The sequence below is a fragment of the Vicugna pacos genome, chromosome 11 (genome assembly GCF_048564905.1).
Source record: "Vicugna pacos chromosome 11, VicPac4, whole genome shotgun sequence".
Lineage (NCBI taxonomy): Eukaryota > Metazoa > Chordata > Mammalia > Artiodactyla > Camelidae > Vicugna > Vicugna pacos.
This window is the reverse complement of record NC_132997.1, coordinates 4498734-4518822: the sequence shown is the minus strand read 5'-3', so window position 1 is coordinate 4518822 and position 20089 is coordinate 4498734. Positions and strand designations below refer to the sequence as shown.

General features: G+C 46.1%; 1 long non-coding RNA gene across 1 annotated transcript in view; it reads right to left on the bottom strand.

Annotated features, from left to right (window-relative positions):
- Window positions 1-11527, bottom strand: part of LOC140699581 (uncharacterized) — a 31055-nt gene extending 19528 nt beyond the window's left edge. The window contains exons 1-2 of the long non-coding RNA XR_012077784.1: window positions 11348-11527; window positions 9784-9953 (exon numbers count right to left, since the gene is read on the bottom strand). This is a non-coding gene — a long non-coding RNA (uncharacterized lncRNA). The remainder of the gene's footprint in view (window positions 1-9783; window positions 9954-11347) is intronic.
- Between the last annotated feature and the right edge of the window lie 8562 nt (window positions 11528-20089).

The window sequence follows — 20089 nt, the reverse complement described above, 5'->3', positions numbered from 1 at the left end:
GCACCTATACGGTGCTTTGTATACAAGGCGTCCAGCTCTCACAGTCAGACAAGGTAAACCATATTACTCAAATTTCACAAATGATGAAATATACTTAAGCCAGGTAAACAACTAAGATATTCATCATCAGGAAAGAAAAGAGTAAGGATTTTACTTACAATACTCACTGACAAAGTTTTCTTTCATACTAAGACTACATAAAACAAATTCAGTGTTTGGAAATTTTTCAGTAAATAAACACCACTAGAAAAAACAAGTAACATCATTAGCAACAGTTGGACTTTCAAAGACCACTTCTCTCTTGCACAATAGTTATTTTAAATGTTTTGTTTTTAGTTCTCACAAAGCACTAAATTAAAAAAATATTACCTTTAAAGTCATTACCTGAGAATAAAACATTTGTGAAAATGTACAATTTTAATTTATGTCACTCTGCCTCACATTCTCACTGGTGTCTCTCCTTTGAAGACCTCATCAGGCTGAGATAGCTAAAATCGGTCATTTATGGACTCACAGGAGTTCGGGAAAACACTCAACGGGAGGCTGATTAGAGGAGCAATTGAGAATTCATCCTGTGCAGCCTGGATTCCAGCATCGAGCTAGCCACCGCCAGCTGCGTGTGATTTGGGGCAAGCTGACCCATCTCTCAATCCCTCAGCTACAAAAAAGGAGACACTGATACCTACAATCAAACACCTGCTATGAAGTAAAATATGAGCAAAGCATTTTAGCCTCAGTTAGGCGTCCACTCACAGCGAGTTTGGTCATGATGATGAGGAGGATGGCAGTTAATAAATTAAGCTCGACCAAACAGGAGATATCACCTTAAAGGAGAAACATTCTAAGTCCATGAGAATTTCCTTTTGGATGGATTGCAGAATATTCTATAGATTTTTTTTTAATAAACCAAATTTTGTCCATTAATTGTAGATTTACAGGTTCATGGACAAGTCTCCAGAAAAAGAATTAGAGGCCTCTAACCTCTGAAAACTAAGATGTAAATTTTAAAAAAAATCAGGGAAGAGATTATACCTCATTTGGGAGAGTATGTTCTTAGCATGCATGAGGCCCTCAGTTCAGTCCCCAGTAACTCCATCTAAAAACTTTGTTTTGTAAGAAATAGAGAATTAAAGCAAAAAGATGGAGGAATAGGGAATTTTTTAGAGACTCATCTCAGATTTAAGATGGGGAAGAAACCATCCAATTCTCAGAAGAAATCTTGAGGACTATGTAAACTGGATCTGAGATGTCTAGTCTTTTAACATTATTCATGAAATCATATTACCAAGTCTTAAAACTACCTGATAAACCACAGTGGTGATACTGATCATAACAGCTACCATCACGTATCGAGCTCCGGCTAGGACTGCTCTGCTCTGACATCTCTGCCCCTCAGGCCTCACCAGGCGGAGAGCACTAAATTCGGTCATTTATGAGCATCTCGTGTAAGTCCTCCATTTGTGCTTCTCACTCTCCCCTCACCAGCTCCTCTGAGGGAAGCACTGTTATCATCTTCCCTACCCACAGATAAGGCCACTGAGGCACAGAGACTAAACCTGTTCCAGGCCACATTGGCATTAAAGGACGTCTGTATTTCTGCTGTTTTGCTTTTCACAAAGGAATCTGAGATATCAATTCAAGGCAGACTGTTAAATAATCAAGTCTGTCAGGTCTTCACCTCAAAGAGCAGATACTATAAATTCCTGATGTAGGATGAGGCTGCCGCCACAAACTGACTCAGCTTGAAATTAATATCCAAGATGAAGCAGCGGATACACGTAAATATTCACGATTGTCAACTCTGCTCACGGGTCTGGGCCCTTCACTGCCTGAAAGGGGGTGAAATCCCCACCCGTGTCTGGGAGGGAAGCCCGGCTCTTCCCGGGCTCACCCAGGCTTCATGGGCTATTTACCCCCACAGACTAGCCTCAACGGTTAAAAGCTCTCAAGATTTTTACACCAGGCAAAACTGAAAGACATTTCTGCAGATGGAGCACTTCTCAGGCTTAAATTTTTTTGCCTACACTCAGCCAGAGGGAGAAAAGGAACAGAACTCTACAAAGTCTCTGACCCTCACCACTCACAGGAGTAGAATGACCACAGCAGAAGATGGCACTTCACATTGCAGAATGAGAACAAAATAAAGATGCCCCAACGACAGGCACTCCCAGACACAGCGCTCAGCAGTCTTCTGCACAATCACGGTTGTGCAGCCCTCATCAACTTCTATTTCCAGAACACTTCATCAGCCCAAAAGAATCCCCCTATCACTAGCATTCACTCCCTAATCCCCCTCCACTCAGCCCCTTCCAACCATCACCTGCTCTCTGCCTCTGCATGTGCCTATTCTGGGCATTTCAGATCACTGAAATCAACAATTTGTGACCGTTTGTGTCTGCTTCCTTTCAAATAACAAGCTGTTATCAAGGCTTGTATATTTTGAAGTGGTATCAGCATCTCTTTCTTTTTTTTTTTTTGGAAACGTTAAAGATTATTAGAAGGTGGTAAGTACTATCAAAAAGAGTAGAGTGGAGCATAAGTGATTGGGTTTCAAACGGAAAAGTGTGGGTTGAAGAGTCAGGGTGGAATTCCCAAAACAGGTGGCTTTTTCATTCTCCTCTTTTTTTTTCTTTTTTACTCACTCTTAAGTGTGAATAATGTTCCACTACATGGAGATACTACATTCTGTTCATCCATTCAGCAGCTATTTATGGACGAGGTCCAGAAAAATGAGTGTAAGAGGTGACTAGCATGGATGGCATTTAAGCAAAGGGCAAAATGTGCTTTCAAAAAAAAAGCCAACAAACAGAGGCACAAGGAAATTCAGTGCGTTTCTGAGCAAAGTGCTTGCTTGCTTCGGCAGGACTACCGTGCAGGGCTGGGGCGGATATTGGCAGGAATCACGGTGAGGGAGTCACCTGAGAAGACACCCCACTGCAAGCAGCTCAGCCAATCCTCCTCCCTCATCCTGTATTGTTAGAGCAATGTGTCTAGGTTACTCTTATTTCAATTAATAGCACTTTAACTGCACATCTGATCATCTCCATCAGACCACATTACCTCCAAGTCACAGAAAATCATTCACTGACTGGAGCAGCACCAGGACATAACGGTGATGGATCAGGGAGTCCTACAGCATTCCAGCCTGCAGGCACAAACCCCACATGTGCCCTGGTGATGTCCAGAAAATAAAATGCATGGAAATATCTCACTGCTGGTACACGACATCTGACCTCAAATTGCCCGAAAATCATGCTGGCAAAGCACTACTCAACCTTCTCAGTACAAAAAAAAAAAAAAAGCTAAGAAGGCAAATTTAGGCTCTTCCATTGAAAACCAGCAGCCACCACTGCCAGTATTTCAGCTGGAATGCTCCTGACTTTGAAAACCACTGCGCAGTTACTTTTCAAGCGTGAAACTGATATATATATACCACGTAGATGATATTGCAGTAGGATTTTTCTTTTCAAAATTTCCAGTTGCAACATTAGCACAAGAAAGTTTATGTTTAGGCTTTAAAAAAAATCAATTATCCTCCACTTTCTTAATTTTGAACTTATTATTATTTTATAAATGGAGCTATGGTGCGTATTTTAAAACCTTTTGATTTCTGAAAACAAGACCTTTATGACCTCACTATTTCAGAGCAAACTTTAACGATTCTGAGAGGTGGGGCCTGGGGCGCTCACTAACAGCTCTTTAAATACTGGCAAGGATGTGCTATTAAGTAATGCAATGGCTCTAACTCCACATTAGCTCAGAAAGCAAAGAAACCACACCAAAGTCTTCCTTAAATATTTTTATATTCCTATTCTTTTGAATATTAAAGTTCTTAAAATATATGATGTTTTTTGAAAAAGACAACAGCTGTATTAATTTTCCTCTCACCAAGAAAGCAGTCTTTATCAGGAATAAAAACCCCTATGGAAATCAAAATGACAGGACGTTTCTAGCTAAGTGAACATCCAGATATGAACACAAACCTAAATCCTACCAGATCTCACTCGAAGGAGCTCAACAAAGGCCTGGGCAACCCGGGAGATTAGCTCTTTTGTTCCAAATGTTGGCTGAGCTAAGATCATCACACTAGGCATGGAAGGAGAGAAGAGGAATGTCCACCTGGCGGCCTCCATCCGTTTCCTTCCAGCCACAAGGTGCCTCTAGGGCAGCCCCGGTAACAAGCCCCACATAAGGAAAGCCGGCATCCACACTGCCCCTGCCGTCCCGAAGTAGCCCCGATGCCCATATCCCAGCCTGTGAATGGTCTTCTAATGATCCCCCAGTTGGTGGCACCCTCCCCCTCTTCCCCGCTACACACAGATACACAGAGCCATGACAGCCTTCCCAAAGCACAAATTTGATTACATCAATCCCACTTCAAACACTTCAGAGGCTCCCTGGTAGAGTTCTAGCCCCACCCCAGGCCCTGCTCGCCCAGTCTCATCTCAGGACATAGGTCCCCAGTGACCTCAGGAGCCCCCAGACCTGCTCCTACTTCCCACTTGCCTCCAGGCTCATTTTGACTGTTTCCCAAGGAAGCCTTCCCTCCCTCCAACCTCCACAATTTGTTCCTCTCTTCCTAAAACATTCTAGGCTAAGTCAACTTCTGACAATGCTAAGTTCTCAAGAAGCAAATACATTTTGCTTACTAATGTGGCTACACTCTGTCTCCCCTAGACTCACTGAAGTGCACGTGTTATGAATAAATGAATGACGGGTTGGGTCTCAAAGGGACTGACATACCTGCTCTTGCCCATCCCGACCCTTTTGTCTGTAGTATATCTGAAGCAAAACCAGAAGTACCTTTCCTTAGGGTCACTTGCTGTTGACACCCTTCACTGCCTACTGTGTCAGTTCTAGTAAAACTCAACTTCTTCCAAAGCCCTACACCACGGACTCTCTCCAGTGTCCTCCCCAGCAGGGGCTCCCTCCACCCTGGACCGCACAGGGCACTCTCCCCAGGTCCCCACGCCAAAAGCCTCCAGGCCTCTACCCGGGCTGCACCTGCGACCTGAGCCACATTCTTGACTCCTTCTCCTGGCTGACTCTTACTCTGTCCTCACAACTGAATGTAGAGCCCATTTCTTCCAGGAAGTCCTCTCTGATAATGTCCTTTAGGTCTTGTCTGGCCTCTATCTATAGCAGCAGTACATGGTGACCAACTGGGTGTTTGCCCACTCCTTTGAGTCCACGAACCCTTGGGGGCCACGTGGGAAGGAGTGAGAGATTACAAGACGGGTGGGGGAAGCAAAACGCAAAAATCACAGCCCAAGTCCCAAATTCAAGGATACATTCTCAGAAAAAACTATAAACTATTTCACACGGGTCCAATTTGGCTACTATTTTTGTGGCTTGGGGACAGCAAAAACTTGGTGTTCTAGTCCAAAACCCAGGTTACATGCAAAGAAATGTATATATTCATATCCAAAGGAAACCAGAGCTGCTCAACAACAGTTTGCAGTTAGAACTGAAAGGAAATTTGATAAAGGCAATCTCTCTCTCTCTCTTCTTCCTTTTCTAGCATCATATAATTTTAGAAGTATTTGCGTGACTAACAGATGGCTACAGCCCGTGATTCTGCACTGAAGTGTTCGGGGCTGAGGAAGCCCAGATTACATTCACTCTGTAAGTGCAATCACACCAACACACTGATAGGTGCCGTGAGTGGTGCAGCTGATGTTCCAAAGCAGGCAACATTATTCTGTAAGAGAACTCTAAATAGAAAGGAAGAAATGCAATGTCCTGTACTCAATTTCATTTGTAATATGGGCCATTAACTGATAGTATATCTTGACTAATGAAACCCAAAAATAAATTGTCAACGTCGATTTTCTTCATCTGACCGTTTTATGCTAACATCGGATATTAAACCCTCACTCCATACGGAAAGCTCAGGCCTATGCTGCAGCACAGTTACATCCCGTGGAAGAAAGCGGATCAAGGGAGAATTGGAGAGTTTCCCTTCAGAAGCTGCGAAGTGTGGTTTTGAACCTGTACATCATTTGCAACCACGACATCGACAAAGGAGTTAGACGTTACCTCTGTGGGGCGAAAATCACTGCGTGCTTCAGAACCATCAAACAACGCTGAGCTTTGTAAAACGGTCCAGAGGCGCTTAAATCATACTTTTCCTGAAAGGCTCCAAAACTGACCCACTTCACCATTCCAGGTATAACAGGGAAGTACTGGAAACAGTAGAGAGAACATGCCCTTGAAGTCTGACAAGGCCCTGCTTGAATCCTGCTACAGCATTTACTAGCCGCTAAATGGACCAATTCCTTAACCCCTCTGAGAAGGCTTCCCAAACCGCAAAAGGGGGCTGCCACCGCCCACCTGGGAGGCATGGATGTGAATGCAACACGCAAGTAGGGCGGCCGACTGGTACGTGACACGGGGCCTGGCTAGTTTCCCTCCGCTGCCCTTCTCCCCCTTTAAACTTGCACTGTTCCCCCGGTAATGATCAAGCCCCTGAAACAGACTACCCGTATCTTCTGTGTATCCCTGGATACATGCCTTACCCTTAGGAGGCCAGAAAAACAACTGCCTCCTCCCAAGTCACTAACAATGTTCTTAAGAGTCTGGGTATTTTTAACTCTATTTTTCAGGGAGACTATTCCAGAACTTTCCAAGCACCATTCTCCAGGTTGGCTCCCCTCCCAGTGCCCATCCCTTCTCACCTCAGATCCTCTGTCTAACTGCCTTCTGTTCATGGGAAAACGAGTCCGGTATGGTGGGGCTCCCAAGGCCTCCCTCCCTCCCTCACAGGTGATTGTGACAAACTTCTCCCCACTCCTCACTCCAACTCTAGCTTCTGAGGAGTCTATCCTCCCGGACCCTGCAGACTCTGCACCTTCCCAAGACGCACACTTGGCCATGACCCTCCCTTCAGATTTCTTCCTGGCTGGTCCTGCCCAGCCCCCGGCCCCTTAAGGATAACTGGCATTGCTTTGACAATGGCAAACGCCACTGACTGACACACCAAAGCTGCATGGTCTGGGCTTTCCTCCAATCCAGACACAGTCCTACCCCACCTCAGCCTCAGTCTGCAGCCCTCGAGATGATCTAATTCACATGCAAGGCTGTGAACAGCAGCTAAGAATGTATCTCTAGTACGGCTCCTTCACCTGAGCCCCAGGCTCATCGACCCGAGTGCCTCTTTGAAGTCCTAACTTGGATGACAAATGGCATCTTAAAAATGCCTCATGTCCACCATTTACTCTGGAATTCCATTCCTGGCAGGTATCTCCCAGACTCCCCATTTTAGTAACAGCCCCAGCACCCACCGAGGTGTCTGAGGTCACATTCAATTTCCACTGTTCCGTCCCCCCCAGCCCTGCCCTGGAATCAGTCCGTCAATAAGCCCATCTCAAGTGTAGTTCTGCAGGGACCATGGCCGGAAACACACAAACTCACAGCATGGTGCACTAACAGTCCTCCATAGGGTGCTCCCTGGAGGGGGAGGCATCTCCTGCCGCTGTTCACCTCAGAAGGCACTGGATTCTCACACAGGAGTCCCAGGAGGAGGGACTCAAGGTTCTCCCGTGGTCTGAGCTTTGAAGGGCCCAAGGTCTGGGGGAGCTCCTAATTAGCAGACACACTTGCCAATGAGCAGATGAGGATGAGGGAACCCATGCAAGGCTGTTATCACTTCAACTCATGGGCTCTCAGGGACCACGGGAAAGGCCTGTGTCCAAGTTACAGCCCGGCCATCACAGATCCCAGCCTGCATTTGCCAACCCGGACAGCCTAGACTCCATCTACTTGTGACACTTACTTCTGTTCTGTTCCCCACCCAGAATGTGATGGACTCATTCAGATATTCTGGCCTGTCTCAAGCGAGACAAATTCAGTGAAAAATGAAGTGTCCACATTTGGACCAGAGCATGAAAGGAGAAACAAGGCCTCATGTTCAGCATGATGGTGGTGACCAAACAATTCCGCCAGGTGAGATGAACCAGGGTAGGGGTGAGAATCCAAGGTCCTAGGTCTGCCAAATCATCTTCTTTCACGGTTGTCTGGGGTGTTGGAGACTGACTAACACAAACTAACGACACGGCCGTCAGTGGTGGACGTCAGCTGCAACAGAAACGGATTCAGCTCTTTACTGCCAACATGGGTTAAAAGTAAAGGCCGAGGCAGGGAGGTCTGCACGGCTGCTGAGGCAAACCACAGACCCAGCTCTGAATGCCCACTGGCTGGAGCAGAGAGGAAGCTACGGCCCTTTTAGCAGTCCCTGTGTCCAACAGATCCAGGTGAGCCAGCTACTTAGGAGAAGGCCATGTTGTCCTGATACTCAGAAAAACCAGCCTCGTAAAGGGAACAAAATAGTGGCATGGATTTTAGACCCAATTCTGCCCCTTTATGAAGGCAAAGTAATGTAAATGGCACGGGGAAGTTGAATGTAAAAAAAAAAAAATTAAAGAACCAAACTGTGACCACTTCCTCCAACAGCGGCCCCTGCAGCTGTCACCTCCGTGGCGGCCACTTCCTCTCCAGTGACCGCCGGCCAGGAAGCGCCGTCACGCACGTCACACAGTGACAGCCAGGAACCGCGTGCCGAGCACGTTTGTGTAAAAGCAGGAATCGAGCAAAATGCTGCAGAATTAAACCTTACAAGTTTAAATACTCCATGAAAAGAATGCCTCAGCAGCCGCCTAAATCAAATCGCATCTTACTTCTACAAAACAATCAAACAAATTTAATAAGAGCGCATTTGTCACCAAATAAAAGGACGACCAAACATGTTCCTCAAAAGCAAGGATTTCAACAGGTATCAAACACCAGTGGGTGATGAGCTAACAAAGCAAATATTCCAAAAAATTAGAAAATTAAAAAATGACTAAGATAATAGATGGATCAAAACAGCTGTTAAGTTGTTGCTTTTTAAAGCGATGGAGACGCACGGAGGGCAATCTGGCTATTTCCAATGCAGGGTGTGCACAGCCCACATTTTCAGAAGCAACAACATGTTCACTGGGCAGTACAAGTGAAAAAGGAATAAAGAAAAAAGAAAAGAGGAACAAGAGAAAATTAGAAACACACAAGAACAAAAATGATTTTGACTGCATGTACAAGAATTTACGTGAGTGTGTGAGGTCAGGGACGTGGGGATGGTGAGACCCACCCTCACCTCCTGCTCCAGGGAAAGCAGGGGCCTGAGGGGAGCGGCGCTGCCAGGGGACCACAACGTGTTCAGCGCCCCTAACCAAAATTCCACCTACAAGCGTCGAGGCAGCTTTTGAGCTACAAATTTTGGTCGCATTTCAGTCTGGACAGATTTACTCACTTCCACCAAGAGTAGCAGGAGAGAATGAGGCTCTGCTCCTGCACCAAAGCATTGTTTAAAAAATTAATGACTGTGGAATAGTAAAAGCAACAATGGAGTAGAAGTGACTGGAGGAGAATATGCTTGACCCTAGCTCACTGGCCGCGTTATCTCACTGACGTTCAGATGCTGGCTGAGCCCTTATGGTACCAGAACAGACAGACCCACAAGGAGGGAAGTTTAATGCGCTGAACCACTGTGGGCTAAGTACACATCCGGCTACTACGCTAAGTCCCAAGGGCAGACTTCAAAAGGCAAAAACAAGCTGGCATTTTCTGGTGGGTCTGCAGACTCAGAGACAAGCATTTGTTGAGCAAAAATGTCACCAGTGCCTCCTATGACAAAAGAAGTGGCACTGGCGTGGGGTCTGGGGCAGGGCTCCAGGCTTCCACTTCTCACTCACCAGTCTGTCCAGGGGGAGAAGAAGGTCCCTGCTTAGGTTTCGCTGATGAACCTACCTTGACTAATGTCTGGGGCCTCAGCAGGAGTTGACAGATGAGGTGAACGGAGCCAGACTCTGTGTAGCACGGTGCTGGCAGCTATGCCCTCAGCAGTGCCCAGGCTCCTAAACATGTCAGCTCATCTCCAAGAAGTAGATGGGGATTGCGGGCATGTAGATCACAGGGCCCTGTGAGGACAAGTACAGATCATGGCCACGACATGCCTCTCCTCTTCCTTAAGCCATAGAGGTATGTCCGGGGAGGAACAGAATATTCATCCAGAGATTGCTAGGTGGGCTCTCGCAGGTGGGACTCGGGTCCCGCGTGCTTTTCACTCACAGGGCTGGTCTAGACATTCTATTTATCAATTCTCTAGCATCTTCTCCTCCAACTTACCAACAACCAGAAAGTAGGATCTGATCTTACGTAAGTTCAAGAATCACAGAGCACCTCCTCCAAAGCGGGCCTGGTAGCACATGCCAGGTCCTCTGACCGTCACCTGTGGGACCACCATGAGCCCTCTCCAGACTCAAGGACAGAGGCCGTAGGCTAGGGGGACACAGCTTCCCTCACTCACCCCAGAAAAGGGGGACCACGTCTCGGCAAAGGCATCTCACCCTCTTCTGCCCGAGGGACAGCACGATAGATACACAGGGAAACAGAGCAGAAGGTGGGGGGGAAGGCAGCCCAGAAGAGCTCGTCTGTACTTCCGAGGCAAAGTGGGGCCTTTGACTTAATCACAGGGACAAACTGAGAATGAACATTTCCCTGCTCTGTCCCAAACACCGTGATACGCCTTTCCCTGCATAAGGAGTTCATTCAGAAGTCCCTGGCGGTGTTTCTGATGTCCTAACATGGCATGGTGGCTGTCGGGCAGGAAGAGACTGCCTGAGCTGAAAAGGTGCTGGGCCTGGGAGGCAGGTGACAGCGGATCCAGCAGCAGCTAAACCAGCGCCTCGTTTTGCCTCTCGGGGTTCAGCATCTCATCTATAAGCAAAGGGATGAGACTGTCCCAGGACAGGCTGCCCAACAGAAATGAAATGAGAGCCATGTAAAGAAAGTTTCCCAGTTGCCACGTTTAAAATTTTAAACAAAGAAACAAACCAACAAACAAAAAACAAATACTAGAATGTGATTTTAAGAACAGATCTTACTTAATCTACTGTATGTTAAATACTATCATTTTGACATGTAATCAATATAGGAAGTAAAGGGATAGTTTATGTACTTTTACTAGACAAGCCTCAGCGTCTAATGTGCATTTGACCTACAGCACATCTCAGCTCAGTCCAGCCTCCTCCCCAGTGCTCCTAGCATCCGTGGCTTTGGCTACTTTCTTGGACAGCAACTCCAGGGTTCCCACCATGTTCCTGGCTGTAAAGCGGGAGTAAGGGTCCACACTAACCCTAAAAGGATCTCTCTGAAACAAAGGCGGATTCTCTTTGAAATATCTGTAAAGCGGCGGGCTGCACCTCCCCTCCCCTTGGCTACAAGACAGACTTCTTCCGTGCTGATCCCTTTCTGGATGTAGGGAAGCAATCCGGCACACAGCCAGGGTGGGCTGGCCTCCAGGTAAACTTACCTGCTCTCTGTGTTCAGTCTCATGAATTCCTCCTTCTCAAACGGGATGCAGAGGAGGGGGATCTTGTCCCCAGATATCTTGGGGCCACCATCCAGCCACTTGGACTTGAGCAAGATGACGAGTGAGTCAGTGAAGTCCTCGATCCTCTTCTCCACCACCCTGCAGTCCTCTTAGTTTGAGGGCAACTTCGGTGCGCGGCTGCTCGGCTACCTCCCCATGCTGCACAAAGACAAAAGCTAAGAGTCATTGAACGAGGTGCCATACAGCCCCTCTGCACGTGCAGCTTCTCAAAGGCCTTGGCAGAGAGACAGTCGGTAATGGTGACAAGGCCCACGACCTTGCGGTGGGTCTGGAAGATGCTCCACCCATTGTCGGGCACATAGTGGTGCCTGTAGTGCATACAGTGTGTCCACTGTGAGCCGCATGGGCTGATATGGCTCACCAAGGTGAGTAGCTGATAGATGCAAAAGAAATTCTCCTCTGAGATGATCTCTATGGATTGGACCACAACGGGACGAGTCTGGTGGTCCTCAGCACACTGCACGTAGTCAGGGATGCTCATGTTGCAGGCCCTGCCGAGAGGGGAGAGGAGATCGAGGTACATAATCTGCTGTGTGCTACGGGCCCATCTGGGTTGCGGTGACCTGGTGTGTACCAGCCAGAAAGCAAGGGAAGCCAAAGCAAATCCAACGGTACAGTTTGTCCTCAGAGTCTGCACATGGCCACTGTAGCTCGGATCACATTACCCAGCTTTTGGCCTAGGCTTCCTGCCTCTGCAGAGAAGGGTCACTTCTTATTTTATATTTCCAAGCACCTAGCAAGGCCCTGATGCAAAGTCACTGCTCAAAAATGCTGAATAAAGAAATGAACAAAGGAAATGCTTTCCCCAACCCCCTTCAGCAGAATATAAAGAAAAGGACCACAGTAGTATCAAAAGATCTGGATTTCTATCCAATTTATTTGAACCCTTAAGCTTCATAATAATGGATAAGAAAACTTGCCTTGGGGAAGAGTGTACAGTTCAGTGGTAGAGCACATGCTTAGCATGTATGACGTCCTGGGTTCAAACCCCAGTACCTCATTTTAAAAATGAAACAAATAAATACACCTAATTACCCAGCTGAAAATGTATTTTTTAATTCAAAAGTCTAAAAGCACCTTGCAATTGACATAACATTGTAAACTTGACTATACTTCATTTAAAAAAAAATCTTTGCCTTAGAAGAATATATCTGGATTACAGATGTGTTCAAATGTAAAATGCCTAGGGTACCACCTGCATAAAAGGAGGTGACTGTTCAAATGTTCTATCCCTCCTTTATGAGCTATACTTCCTTTGGGTGGGTTATAAACTCACAGAGCTAATTTTCTCAGATTAAAAATATTAATATTACCTGATTCTCAATACTGCTGAAGAATCAGATAACCCTAAGAAAGCATCTGACCCACAGAGATTACTCAATAAATGTTTGTTGAATGAATGAATAAACATTCAAAGTGAATGCTGCTCCCTGCCACAAGCCATCATAATGGTACTGCCTGGAAATCCCAAGCCCATGTTCACCCGACTCTGCACTAACAATGTGGGTGACCTGGGCAGGCCTGTGTGCTTCTCTAAGCCCCAGTTTAATCATGAATAGAAATAACGGCAATAACACAAACCTCAAATTGTTAGTGAGTCAGTAATTAATTGTACCCCAACACTGCAAGATGGAACCATTAAGAAAACTGGGCAAAGTGTCCACATGCCCTCTCCATATAATCTCTTACTACCACATGGGAATCTACATTACATCTCAAAATAAAAAGTCTAATATTTTAAAGAGGTCATTGAGGTTAGGTGAGCTCACTGTCTCAAATAAGGAACACACAGTACAAATAGGACAATGCCCAGCCCATGAGATACACTCAGTTAACATTCCCACTGAACCCACTAGTCTCTCCAACTTCAGAGCAAGAGGATGGGTCCTCGTGGCAACAGGCCGCAGCACCTGAAGCTAACAAAGCTAATGGTGTCCACTTAAAAGAGCCCCTGTCACCACCCTTGTTCTAATTTTCTATTTGTAATTTTTTTCTTTTCATTAAATTGAAACTCCCAATTGCATAGAATTCTTACCAGATATCATGATGGCAGCCCTTCAAAACCTGACCACAGAGATCATGATGGCAGCCCTTCTTGGTGAAACAATAAAATGAAGAGCCATTTCCACAAGACCTCTGTGTAAATCTACTAGGGAACTTCATCCTGGACTGAGGAAGAGGACTGGGGAGTAGCGGGTAAACTGGGGCATGGAGAAATAGGGGCCACCTGTCCCACGATGGACTTTAGACTCACCCTCACCCTCCAGGAACTTCAAAATACACACAGACAGAGTGCTATGGACAAGAAGTTTTTTTTAAACAAATCCCTGAATCCCTAGCAGATCTTGTTTCTAACGAGACACAAATGTCTTATGTGTATAATGTTTCACAGAAGCCTTAAAATATTATCACCCCAACTTGACCCATCAAGAAACTGAGGTAGAAAAGTTTATCACATTTTACAAGATTAGAGAGAGGCCACATCAGACACCGTATTTAAATCCAAGTCCCTGCTCGAGTGCTCACACTAGAAAGTGTCACATACTGCCCCTTTCCTGCCCTCTCCCTGCAATAAATCCCTGAAGAGTCTTTTCTGTGTCACCTGGAATCAAACTCACATCAATTTTTCACAAAGAGCTATGTAACTCCTTAGAGGATTTATCAAAATCTAAAGGGTTGGGTTGATAGGAGAAATTTGCATTTTCTGTTTCTCAAAGGAAACATGGCTTTAAAAGAAACTGAAAAGTACTTATCTAGTCTAAGCCCTCATTGTGCACAGGAAGAAACGGAGGCTCAGAGGAGAAGAGGAAAGGGCGTTATTAACAAATATTGCCTCAGCGCGGCACCAAGCCAGCCCTGGGCACTTCTAGGGGAGGATCTGGAAGGCCCAGGAGAATGAGTGTTAGAAAATAGAAAGAGAAGAAGCATATAAGGCCCCGTCTCTACACCACCATACCATGAATTTCCACCAATTACCCAGTATGGGTGCAGCCAATATTAAGGTTGTCTAAACAGGTTATTGAAACCTGGAATTCTCAACCATAGTGGAAATTCCAGCATTTACTGTGCTTTTTCCCAGTCCAACCATCAATTCTGTGGACACTCTGTACCAGGGACTACACGAGGCCTGGAGTTCTCCCAATTACAGATCTCTATTACCACGTGTGCAAACCACATAAAGGCTACCAGAAGAAAAGCGCCCACCGATAAGATGGAATTACTGAAACCGAAAGCAGCCAAAGAACATATATTACTAGGAAAAACGGTGCTCCTAGAAATGGACTCATGGACATAGAAAGCAAACTGTGTTTAGCAGGCAGGAAAGGGGGGATTAACAGATACAAATTAGTAAATATAAAATAAATGACAAGGACCTGCTATATAACACAGGGAAATATATTCAATTTCTTGTAATGAGTTATACTAAAAACAATCTAAAACATATGTATATACATATGCATATGTTTATAACTGAATCTCTGCTGTACACCTGAAACTAACATTGTAAATTGACTACACTTAAATAAAAAATAATTTAAAAAAATAAGTAAAAATAAAAGCAACGCCATTAAGAAAAAGTAAAAGAATACTCTAATCCCCTTAGCTGTAGGTGGTGGAGAATTCTGGTTGCAAGCACCAAGTCCACTGGGTCACTCCAGCACTGGCTGTCACTCTTTCTGACCATCAGAGAGTCACTTGCTTCACTGAGGTTACTTTTCTCTTCTGTGAAAGGCTACAGCTGCAACTAACGATGTGTAGAATCTCATCATTCACAAACCCAACAAGTAGTGAGGACTTCCCATGAGCCCGGCTCTGGACAGAGGAAAAGATAGGGTCCGAGATATATTCATGGGTAGAAGAAGTTTATGCCTTAAAGACATTAATTCTTCCTGTTTTGATAGACAGATTCATTGCAATTCTGATTAGAATTCCTACCAGATTTTTCTTGGAATGTAACAAGTGAATTTATGGTCAAGAATAGCCAAGAAATTTCTTTAGAACCACCACTGGGGAGGGGTGGATAGGTCATTAATTTCCACTGCTCTTTCTGAAGGGATAAAAACGTTCTGGAATAATAATGGTTGCACCACTGTGAATATGCTAAAAGCTGCGGAATTGTACCATTTAAATGGATGGAATTCATGGTGTGTGAACTATATCACAATAACACTGTTACATGAAGAAATATTTCTTGACAATTATTTTTCTGTTTATACCACTAGTCTATCACACAATTTAAGAAAAACAAAAAACCAAAACAAACCAAACAGTGCCAGGAGCTCTTTAGGACTGCAATATCCCTGGGTCTCCAAGGCCTCTGGTGGTGCTGTTCCTCTTAACACACACTAGCTGGGCTGGGCTAGTTAGGGACTGTAACTATCTTTTTAAAATCGAGGATCACTCCTTTCACCCTGGGAGAGGGAAGGAAGGAGGATGTCACAGCCTCATGCCTTCAGCTCATTTTTAACAGAACCAAGCCCTGCTTTCACCACTGTAATCACTCTCACTATAAAAACACGTGACATCAACAAGCACAGCCATGATAACACCTGAAAGTGTTCAAGGTACTTACCTGCAGCAGAAAAACTGAGGGAGGAGACAGAAGCTCGCTCAGCACTGAGGCTCCCTTTTCCCGACTCCAACTGGAGAAGCAGGGCGTTACAGCCTGAGGCTCTCAGCCCAGGGAGCAGTGCCCGCGCCACTGAGCTGGTCCTCCGGGAGCCGGAAAGGGAGAGGAGGGCTGCCCCGGGGGGGAGGGAAAGGGGAGGGACGGGGGCTGCAGCCCTGCTCGGAGGCCAGCCCCAGCCCCAGCCCCAGCCCCCCGCCCCGTCAGAGTCCGCAGTCCCCGCCCGCCCGGACACAGCCCTCCCAGGGGCGTGAACGGGCCGGCGGCCAAGGAGAGGAAGCCAGGGAGGAGAGGACTCGCGGGCGGGAGAGGGGAAGGGGACGCCAGCCGCGGACTGAGGGGATCCCGGCTGGGTGAGAGGTGGCAGGTGCACACCTGGCCCTTGGCAGCTGTGGCCGGGGCGCCGGGGCAGGTGGCGCGGGTAGAGGGGTCTGGCCTGAGCAATTCATCTGAACACGGGCTGACTGGCGCCCTTGGGGACTGTGACAGGCGGACCGCCCTCCCGCAACCGCCTGAGCACTTTTCCGGGAGCCCCCCACCTTGCACTTCCACAGCCAGAGGCCCCGGCCCCAGACAGGAACCAAAGGCCTACCGGGCGACAGAGTTGAGAAAACTTTGGGCCCGATCCCCGGCTAGGATATGGAGCTTCCAACCAGCGGACCACTTGGCACTGACTGCGCATGCGCAGGAGGGCCAGCGATCCTCTCTGGGTTCTGTGAGAGAAGGTGGGACAGGGAGGGAGGGAGAAGATGGGAGCGGGTGGAGAGGACGGGAAAATTGGAGAGATACAGATGGACACGATGAGCAGAGAGTAGGGAGGGATCTGGAGAGGGGAGGGTCTTAGCGGAGTTGGAGAGAAAAAGCTTTACCTCTGGGGCACCCCTAGGCGGCAGACCTGCCTCTGTACCCTTCTGTAACCCTTCAAGTCCCGCAGCTCAAGTTTTACCTCCCTGATCCAGCCCTCCATCGGATGCTTCTGCAGAAACCCTATGGGGATCACACCCATTGCCCCCACGCGGACCTGGGTTTTCTCTTGCTCTGAGAACCAAGCACCCGCAGGTGTTGTCGTTCAGAACTACCTTGGGAAAGGTACATAATCCCCTTTTACACGCTGGGAAACAGGCAGGCAGGATCACTGCCTTAGCTCCACTGTCCCAGGTGTTGGGCTGGCGGGGAGCGGGATGGTACAAGATCAGAGCCCCAGACAGAGCAGACTGCCTGAGTGTTGGTGCATAGTCCCCATCCCTCCTGGGTAAACCATACCCAACCCTAGTGGAAACATCAAGGGCTCACAGTAGTTCCCTGGGTGTGGGAGAGCTGTCCTCATGTGAAGGAAAAGTCCAGCTGGGCTAACAAGCTAAGTCACAAATCTAAGTGTGATTAGTGTCGGTTTACTGATCTAAATTCTGCTGGGCTATCTCATATATCTGAAGTTTAGTGTCAGTTTATTGGGCTAACAACCTAACTCGTAATTCCAAGCTCAAAAAGTGTCAGTAATGTGATCTACTACAAATTGATAAGCTCCAGTGTACTGATTCCTTGCTTTTTGTTCTTTGAGCCTTATTGGCTAATTCCCCCTTACTTGTAATTAAGCCTTTAAAACCTCATGTGCACGTCTTGGAGATGCTCAGAACTTCGGAGCAGGAGCCCCTCTGAGCCCACCGGCATAATACTTCTGAGTACACCCAACACCCCGATTGGTGCTTTTCTTGGCTGGCCTGTTTCCATAACACTCAGCTCCAGTGCCCAGCTTTCTAGGTAGATAGGAGTGTTACCAAGTCGAAATTCTTTCTCCTCAGTGCAGGACAGGACAATAAGTTGAGAGACCAGATGTTGGGGCACGGAATAGCAAGTTTCTGTAGACCTAGATGGCAAACTAATGTCCTGGAAAACCATCTCCCCAAGTCACAATTCAGGCTCCTTTCCTGTGTGCTTGGTTGTTGCAAACTTCTTAGTGTAGGAATTCCTTCTTGTTAGAATCCTTTCTTCTTGCAGCTATCTGCGTGGGTCAGATCCCTGCAAACCTCCAACTAAACAAACGTTATTTTCTATTCTGTAATTTGCTATCTTTTAATGAATGAAAAAGTGTTAAATATCCTTAAAGGTCAGAGGCTTCAGAATAGGATCTCCTGTTTATTTCAGGCTCCAGGCAACATTGATTACAAGCAAGATGAAGCCTAGGAGACAGAGCATAGGGTTAAATTCAAAGGAACAGATCTAATATGGAGTCAGATTTGTTCTGTTCTATTACCCGGCCAGAAGCCACTTGAGGATTTAAATCCGTTTAAGTTAAAAATAACTAAAATTTTAAAGGAATTTACATACATATGTGGGAATGTGCAAAACATATCTGGAACAGCACCCAAAGGATAGCAAACAGTGGCATCTCCAGAGAGGGCTGAAAGAACAGAAGATTAGGGAAAACTTCTTTCACTTGTGTATTTTTGTGCTCTGTTTGAGTTTTTTTTAACCATTTGCTTGTATTTCTTTTTCAGTTAAAAAAAAATGTGTAATGGAACAAAGGAGTAACTAGCATAGCAAATACAGCAGCCATGGAATCACTGAGTCATCACTTTTGATTTAAGCCAGAAAGCATTTATTGACTCTCTCCAATGTGCAGTCGTGTTTTAAGAATTCTTTTAATATAATAATTATTATTATTATTATTACTACTACTACTGCTACTACTATTAATATTACTATTATTACTATTATTTTATGAAATAATAACACGGTTTATCTCACCCCTGCCCATGGCTGGTGAAAAACCAACTGAGTTTTTCTTGAGTTGTTTTCCAAGGAGTAGAGATGAGTTTATAAACAGAACACATCTTCAGGGTAAAACAGGCAGAGTGCTTTTCCAGCAGGCCAGACAGCTATGAAGGGTTTTCAACAGAGGCGCCCAGAAGCTGAGAGAGAAAGCCTCCAGGACACTACAAAAAGCTGCCCAAACTGCCTTCTCCATGGCACTACTGAAATAGGAAAGAACAAATCTGACTCCATATTTGATCTGTACCTTTGACTTTAACAAAGCCAAGTTAATATGCTCCGGTCTTTTCATGGGTTATGATGTCACAGAGGAGATGGACAGGTCAACAAGGAACCACTCTGCCGTGATTACGGAGCTGGGGAAAGGGATGGGCTGCAAGATGTATGACGCAGCGGCAACTGTGCCCGTGCTTCTAGGCAGGTATCCAAAATCGCCTCGACAAGGTGTCAAACACCTGTGCCCACGTCCTCATCAACAGACATGTATTAAAGACAAATGGAAACATATAAAAGGCCAATACCCTTGATGGGTACACCGTCCAAAGAGCAAAGTCTCAGTTTGACAACTGGCCATCTCGGTTCCCTGAGATTCATTCTTGAAGAACCTTAAAAACCACTCCTCTGTCCTCAAGAAGTGCTGCATATTTGTCCTATCTTTGGCTCAGGGATGGAGCACGTTCAAGTGAACTTTAATGTCTGCACAGATTTGACTGTCTTACTCCAGGTTCACTTGTCCATTCCAAAGAGGCCTGAGCTAAGTCCATCCTCCGTAAGATCTATTCCCTCCAGGGACAGCTCATTGAGCCTGTAATTAAAAGCCAAGTGAACAAGACTGTCCTCTGCTAAAATGTTCACCCACCCTTCACTGTTTTCTTAATCTCCTCTCCTGGCTAATTGCAACAGACTAACACCTCCCTCCACCAAGATACCCAACTATGCCATTTTGTCTCCCCAAAGAGAAAGTAAGGTCCATAAAAGAGGAGAAAACTACATAGTCACCTCTGAATTCTTAGCATATAGTAATGTCAATAAATAGAACTATGATTATGGCTTCTTTCCTTTAAAACCATTCTGGTTATTTGAATGAGACCTTGGAAGAGAGGTGTTTGCTGTCCAGTATCTTGATCCACAAGACTCTGGAGGCCGTTTTCGGAATGGCTGTTCACTGATTCATTCAAAACTCAACTTATCAATCAAGGAGTAGCTGTGCTTTTCTGCCAGGAGTTTGTGGTCACTCTCATGCCAGAACAGCTTTAAACTATATC